The sequence below is a fragment of the Meriones unguiculatus genome, assembly GCF_030254825.1.
Source record: "Meriones unguiculatus strain TT.TT164.6M chromosome 13 unlocalized genomic scaffold, Bangor_MerUng_6.1 Chr13_unordered_Scaffold_41, whole genome shotgun sequence".
Classification (NCBI taxonomy): Eukaryota; Metazoa; Chordata; class Mammalia; order Rodentia; family Muridae; genus Meriones; species Meriones unguiculatus.
Genome location: NW_026843650.1, coordinates 1,447,466 through 1,455,997, shown reverse-complemented (window position 1 = coordinate 1,455,997; position 8,532 = coordinate 1,447,466).

The following is an 8,532-nucleotide window of genomic DNA, read 5'->3' as shown; positions in this document are numbered from 1 at the left end:
TAGGCATAAGTAACATAGCAGCATGTTATCTTTAACTCAAACAGCCAATGCATTTATCAGCCACTGTTTTACTCTAAGCAACAAGTATCAGGTAGTGACTCTTATTATAGCTGCTGAACTGATGCTGTGTCCTTCCTTGAGCAAATTAACACATGATAGATGGTGTGCAGCTTTTGATGTAAGAAATGCCTTGTTTTCAGTACATGTACACAAGGACCATCGGTAACAATTTGCTTTTAGTTGGGAAGGTAAGCAGTATACTTTTACAGTTTTGCCTCAAGGATATTGTAATTCTTTGGGTCTGTATCAATATTTGATTATTAAGGATCTTTGTAATCTGTCTTTTCCATGAACTATCCATTGGTCTACTATAGTGATGGCATTGTGCAAAATGGATCATGTAAGCAGGAGGTAGCAAACACTTTGGATCATTAGTAATATGTATGCGTGTCACAGGTTGGAAATAAATCCAACTAAAAACAAGAGACTAGCTCACTGAAGTTGTTAGGAGTCCAATGGTGTGGGTCAAGCACACTTATTCCTTCATAAGTGAAAGGTGATTTATTGCGCTTGGCCGCTCACACCACCAAGAAAGAAGGACATCATCTGGGAAGCCTAATTGGTATCTGAAGACAGTAGTTTCTTCCCTTGGGTGTGCTATTCTGGCTTATATTCCAAATGACTTAAAAAGGTGCTATATTAGTGTGAGGCCCGGAAAAGGAAAAGCCTCTTCACCAGATCCAGGCTGTTATTCAAGCTTACCAACCACTTAAATTATATGATCAAGCAAGACCCAATGGATCTTGAGGTATCAGTGGCAGATAGGAATATCATTTGGAGACTAATTCCTAACTGTGTTCAAGACAGAGTTTCTCTGTATAATCTTGGCTGTCCTGGACTTGTTGACTTCAAACTCACAGAGACCTACCTGCCTCTGTCTCCTGGAATATTGGGATTACAAGTGTTCACCACTATGCCTGGCAACTATAGCTTTATAAAATGAATTGGGCAATGTTCCTTCTGTTTTTATTTTGTGGTATAATATGAAGATTCTTGACATTAGCTCTTGTATTTGTTGTTTTGTTCTCTTTGTCTCTATGTGGTTGATTTCAGCCTTGAGTTTGGTCATTTCTTGTCTTCCACTATTCTTGGATGTGATTGCTTCTTTTTGCTTTAGAGCTTTCAGATATCCTGTTAAGTTACTGGTATGAGATCACTCCAGTTTCCTTTAAAAAAAATATAGGCACTTAGTGCTATAAAGTTTCACCTTAGTACCACTGTCATTGGGTCCCAAATGGTTGAATATGCTGTGTATTAATTTTTATTGAATTCTAGGAAGTCTTTTATTTCTTTCTTTATTTCTGATATGACCAATTTTTTCATTTAGTAGAGAGCTGTTCTGTTTCCACGACTTTGTAAGCTGTCTGTTGTTTCTGTTATTGTTGATACCCAGCTTTAATTTGGGATGGTATGACAGGATACAGGGAATTATTTCAATTTTCTTATACCTGTTCTGATTTGTTTTGAGTCTGAGTATGTCTTCAATTTAAGTAAATGTTCCCAGAGGTGCAGAGAAAAGGGTGTGTGTCTGCGTGTGTGAGTGTGTGTGTGTTTTGGTGAGTGGGTGAATGTGGGTGTAAAATGTTTTATAAATATCTGTTAGGTTCATTTGGTATATAACATCTAAAAACTCCAGGGAGAGGGAGAGAGACAAAGAGAAGGAGAGGAGCAGAGGGAGAAGGAGAGGCAGAAGCAGAGGTGGTAATAGAGACAGTTTACAGAGACAAAACTCAGGGGAAGACAGAATGATCCAGAGAATGAGAAGGAGCCAGGATATTAGAGCAAATTGCTGAAGTTAGTTTGAGGCCCAACTAGAGCAACTCAGAGGCCAAGAGAAAAGCCCAATTGAATGAGTCTGCTGGGAGGGGATTTAGAGCCAGAAAAGCTGAGTTGAGCCATCCAGTCCAGAGCTCAGAGAGAACAAGAAATGATGAGCTTATATAGCAGTAAATCTCAGAGGCTGAAAACATTTTAGGCCTTGGTTAGATTGTATGGAAGCTATAAGTTTCCAGGAGTAGGCCTAGTTTAGCAAAGAAGGCAATTAAGTTCTCAGACAACAAAGAAAACATGTCAAAAAAAGTTGCTTTTACAGAAAGGTTCTGTGCCCAATACTGGATGAAAAAGTAATAGTTAGTCTCACTCAGATGTGAACTATGTAAGCTACAATAATGACCAGCCTGAAAGTTATGCCCACGGGTGCAATTGGGCACAAATGTTACAGAAGTAACCAATCACTTTTTAAATTGGATTTTATGCCCACTCAATAAGATGGATCCCATGCTGTCATACCATCATTGAGGCCACAAACCAGAGAGCAGATAAATCATAAGCCATAGATGAAACCATTAGGTTACTACCATTAACCTATTAAATTAATGTAGCAATAAAAAGATTCTTAATGACACACTGCTATATCTGTAAAATAATTCATCACTCAACCCTCATCAGAGAAGCTTCTTCCTGCCACAGATAGTAATTAACAAAGAAACCAATGCCTAGTCAACATAGAAGAATATGAGATACTTTGGAATTCTCAACTCTCACTGTGCATGTCTATGTCAGGATGTAACTGAGAAGGCTTCCACAAAGGCCTCTTCCTGCACAGGAGCTAATTTCAGATTGGAGGGCCCTTTTTAACAAACCCTTGCAGTTTTGGCTAAAAGCCACTTTTTACATTTTCAGTCAGAGAAAAAAAAAGTGTTCAGTTTTAGCTTTCCTCCTTAGCAACAGTATAATCAATCCCTAATCCTAGAGAAGAAATCCTGGGTCCCCTCTCCTATTTATTTTCCTTCCAACCATCCTTCCTGCTCACTTGCCTGGCAACCCAAGGCATAAAGAAAATAGAGATTCTGCATCCTGTCCCAGATCCTACCATGCACACTGGAACCCTGCCAACACACACACACACACACACACACACACACACACACACACAGAGAGAGAGAGAGAGAGAGAGAGAGAGAGAGAGAGAGAGAGAGAGAGAGAGATTGGCTGCTTGTGGATTTTAATAATATATTATAGCTAAACTATTAGGAACACAAAATAACAGAAAAGTCTTAAAATTTGTATTGAGATAGATCAAGTAACTAACAAATGTGGCAAGCCCAATTGAATAATACAAAAATGACAAACTTTAACCTCAGGAGCAAATCAAAAATATACTCTAGCTCCTGAAACATGATTTTTTTAACCCAGATGTTAAAGTGAGCAAAAGTATGTATTAAAACTGCAGGAGGAATAAGATTTTTTGTTTACTTTTTAATTTTTTATTTTTATATTAATTACAGTTTATTCACTTTATATCTCAGCTGTAGCCCCCTCCCTCATTCCCCCCAATTCCACCCTCCCTCCCTCTTCTCCCAAGCCCCTCTCCAAGTTCGCTGATAGGCAACGTCCTCCTCATCTTCCATCTGTCCCTAGCTTATCAGGTCTCATCAAGACTGACTGGCTGAATTGTCCTCCTATGTGGCCTGGCAAGAATGTTACCCCCTGGGGGGGGAGGTGGTCAAAGAGCCAGCCACAGAGTTCATGTCAGAGACAGTCCCTGTTCCCATTACTAAGGAACACACTTGGATACTGAGCTACCATGTGCTACATCTAAGCAGGGGTTCTAGGTAATATCCAGGAAAGGTGCTTGGTTGGAGGATCGATCTCAGAAAAGACTCCTGTGCCCAGATATTTTGGTACTGTTGTTCTCCTTGTGGAGCTCCTGTCCTCTCCAGGTCTTACTCACTCCCTCTTCTTTCATAAGATTTCCTGCACCCTGCCCAAAGTTTGGTTATGAGTTTCAGCATCTGCTTTGATACACTGCTGGGTAGAGTCTTTCAGAGGCCCTTTGTGGTAGGCTCCTGTCTATTTCCTGTTTTTTCCTTCCAAAGTCCATCCTTTTTGTATTTTTGAGTAATGATTGATCATCCCTACCAGGGTCCTCCTCCTTGCTTGGTTTCTTTAGGTATACAGATTTGTGTAGGTTTATCCTATATTATATGTCTAGTATCCATTTATAAATGAGCATATACTGTGCGTGTCTTTCTGTTTCTGAGATACCTCAATCAGGATGATCTTTTCTAGATCCCACCATGTGCCTGCAAATTTCATGATTTCCTTGTTTTTAATTGCTGAGTGGTGTTCCATTGTGTAAATTTACCAAATATGGGTTGTTTCCAGGTTCTGGCTATTACGAATAAAGTTGCTATGGACATGGTTGAACAAATGTCTTTATTCTGTACTTAAGCATCTTTTGAATACATGCCTAGGAGTAGTGTAGCTGGATCTTGAGGACACACTATTCCTAATTTTCTGAGAAAGGGCTAGATTGATTTCCAAAGTGGTTGTACAAGTTTACATTCCCACGAGCAATGGAGGAGGGTTCTCTTTTCTCTACATCCTCCCCAGCATGTATTGTCACTTGAGTTTTTTATCTTAGCCATTCTGATGGATGTAAGGCAAAATATCATGGTCATTTTGATTTGCATCTCCATGATGACTAAGGACGTTGAGCATTTCTATAAGTGTTTCTCTGCCATTCTATTTTCCTCTACAGAGAATTCTCTGTACCCCATTTTTAATTGGACTACTTGATATTTTTCTATTTAATTTCTTGAGTTCTTTATATATTCTGGATATTAGAACCCTGTCAGATACAGGGTTTGTGAAAATCCTTTCACAGTCTGTAGGCTGTTTTGTTTACAGAAGCTTTTCAGGTTCATGAGGTCCCATTTATTGATTATTGATCTTAGACCTTGTGCTTTTGGTGTTCTGTTCAGAAAGTTGTCTCCTGTGCCAATGAGGCTCTTCCCCACTATTTCCTCTGACTGATTTAGTATGTCTAGTTTTATGTTGAGGTCTTTGATCCACTTGGACTTTAGTTTTGTGCATGCTGATAAATATGGATCTATTTGCATTTTTTCTACATGTAGACATGCAATTAGACCAGCACCATTTGTTGAACATGCTGTTATTTTTTTATTTTATGGTTTTGGCTTCTTTGTCAAAAATCAAGTATCCATAGCAGTGTGGATTTATTTCTGGATCTTCTTATCCGAATCCACTGAACCATCATTCTGTTTCTCTGCCCGTACCATGCAGTTTTTATTATTATTGCTCTGTAGTAGGGCTTGAGATCAGGAAGAGTGATACCTCCAGATACGATCTGTTGTTGTACAGGATCATTTTGTTTTGTTTTTTAATTCTGTTTTTTTTTTTTTTCCATATGAGGTAGGGAATTATTCTTTCAAGGTCTGTAAAGGATTGTGTTGGTATTTTGATGGGAATTGCATTGAATGTATAGATTGCTTTGGGCAGGATGTCGATTTTCTCTATTAATTCTACCAATCCATGAGCATGGAGATCTTTCCATCTTCTGATATCTTCTTCTATGTCTTACTTCAGAAACTTGAAGTGTATTTTTCAAATAGATCTTTCACTTGCTTGGTTAGAATCACACCAAGATACTTTGTTATTAGTGGCTATTGTGAAGGGTGTTGTTTTCCTAATTTCTTTCTCAGCCCTTTTGTCTTTCCTATACAGGTGGGTACTGATTTTTTTCTTAATTTTGTATCCAGACACTTTGTTGAAGATGTTTATCAGCTGAAGGAGTTCTCTGGTTGAATTTTTGGGGTCGCTCATGTATACTAACCTATCATCTGCAAACAGTGATACTTTGACTTCTTCCTTTCCTATTTGTATCCCCTTGATCTCCTTTAGTTTTCTTAGTGCTCTAGCTAGGACTGCAAGTACTATGTTAAAAAGATATGGAGAGAGTGGGCAGCCTTGCCTCGTCCTTGATTTCAGTGGGATTGATTTAAGTTTCTCTCTGTTTAGTTTGATGTTGGCTAAAGGCTTGCTGTAGATTGACTTTATTATATTTAGGTATGTGTCTTGTATCACTGATCTCCCCAAGACTTAAAGCATAAATGGGTGCTGGATTTTGTCAAATATTTTTGGCATTTAAGGAGATGACCATGTGGTATTTCTCTTTCAGTTTCTTTATATGGCAGACCACATTGATGTATTTCCATATATTGAACCACCCCTGCATTCTTGGGATGAAGCCTACTTGGTCATAGTAGATGATATCTTCTATGTGTTCTTGTATTTGGTTTGCAAGTATTTTGTTGATTATTTTTGCATCCATGTTCGTAAGAGAGATAGGTCTTAAGTTCTCTTTTTTGTTGGTTCTTTGTCTGGTTTAGGTATCAAGGTGACTGTGGCTTCAAAGAATGAGTTTGGTAATGTTCCTTCTGTTTCTGTTTTGTAGAATGGTTTGAAGAGAATTGGAGTTAGCACTTCTTTGAAGATCTGGTAGAATTCTGTGCTGAAATCATCTGGCCCAGGGCTATTTTTGCAAAGGATACTGTTGATGACTGCTTCAATTTCCTTGGAGGATAGAAGAGCATTCAATCTTTCTACCTGATCTTGACTTAATTTTGGTAAATGGACTCTATCAAGAAAATGTTCATTTTCTTTAGATTTTCAAATTTGTGGCATATAGGCTTTTGTAGTAAGATCTAATCATTGTTTCAATTTCCTCAGTGTCTGTAGTTATGGCCCCCTTTTCATTTCTGATTTGGCTGATTTGGCTAGTTTCTGCCTTTTAGTTTGGCTAATGGTTTGTCTATCTTGTTGATATTCTCAAAGAACCAGCTCTTGGTTTCAATGATTCTTTGAATAATTTTACTTGATTCTATTTTATTGATTTCAGCCCTGAGTTTGATTATTTCCAGCCATCTGCTCCTCTTGAGTATATCTGCTTCTTTTTTTCTAGGGCTTTCGATTGAGCCATTAAGTAGCTTGTATGAGATGTTACAATTTTTTTTTCAACATTTTTTTATTCTTTATTAATTACATTTTATTCACTTTGTATCCCCCCCTGTGGTTTCCTCCCTCCTCTCATCCCAATCCCTCCCTTCCTCTACCCTCTGCATGCATGCCCCTCCCCAAGTCCACTGATAGGGGAGGTCTTCTTTTCCTTCCTTCTGATCCTAGTCAATCAGGTCTCATCAGGAGTGGCTGCGTTGCCTTCTTCTGTGGCTTGGTAATGCTGCTTCCCCCTCAGGGGGAGGTAACTAAAAAGCAGGCCAATTAATTCTTGTCAGAGCCAGTCCCTGTTCCTCTTACAATGGAACCCACTTGGATACTGAACTGCCATGGGCTACATCTGTGCAGAGGTATTAGGTTATCTCCATGCATAGCCTTTGTTGTAGTATCAGTCTCAGGAAAGACCCATGCTCAGATTTTTTGGTTCTGTTGCTCTGCTTGTGGAGTTCCTGTCCTCTCCAGATCTTACTGTTTCCCACTTCATTCCTAAGATTCCCTGCACTCTGCCCAAAGTTTGGCCATAAGTCCCAGCATTTGCATTGATAGTCTGCAGGGCAGTGCCTTTCAGAGGTCTTCTGTGTCAGGCTCCGGACTTGTTCCGTCTTTTCTCCTTCTTCTGATGTCCATACTCTTTGCCTTTCTGGATAGGAATTGAACATTTTAGCAAGAGTCCTCCCTCTTGATTAGTTTCTTTAGGTGTACAGATTTTAGTAGGTTTATCCTATACTATATGTCTATATGAGTGAGTATATACCATGTGCATCTTTCTGCTTCTGGGATAACTCACTCAGGATGATCTTTTCCAGATCCCACCATTTACCTGCAAATTTCATGATTTTCCTGTTTTTTTATTGCTTAGTAATATTCCATTGTTTAGATATACCACAATTTCTCTAAGAGCAACAATCAATAAATGGGACCTCATGAAACTGAAAAGCTTCTGTAAAGCAAAGGACACTGTTGTCAAAACAAAACGACAGCCTACAGAGGACTAATATCCAGTATATATAAAGAACTAAAGAGTTAAACAGCATAAATATCAAGTAATCCAGTTAAAAATGGAGTACAGAGCTAAACAGAGAATTCTCAATAGAAAAATATCAAATGGCAGAGAAACACTTAAAGAAATGCTCACCCTCATTAGCCATCAGGGAAATGCAAATAAAAACCCTAAGATTTCACCTTACACCCATCAGAATGGCTAAGATTAAAAACTCAAGATTAAGTTTTTAACTAAGATTAAAAAACACAACCTCTCCAACACATGCTGGAGAGGTTGTGGAGAAAGGGGAACCCTCCTCCACTGCTGGTGGGAATGTAAACTTGTATAACCACTCTGGAAAGCAATCTGGCGCTTTCTCAGACAACTAGGAATAGCGCTTCCTCAAGACCCAGCTAGGCATATACCCAAGAGGCTCAAGTACACAATAAGAACATTTGCTCAACCATGTTTGTAGCAGCCTTATTTGTAAGAAGCTGGAAAAAGCCCAGTTGCCCCTCAGTGGAGAAATGGTTGCACAAATTGTGGTATATCTACAAATTTCTTCTTGAAGGCACTTAGTGCTATGAATTTTCCTCTTAACACTGCTTTGTGTCCCATAAATTTGGGTATGTTGTACCTTTTCATTGAATTCTATGAAGTCTTTAATTTAT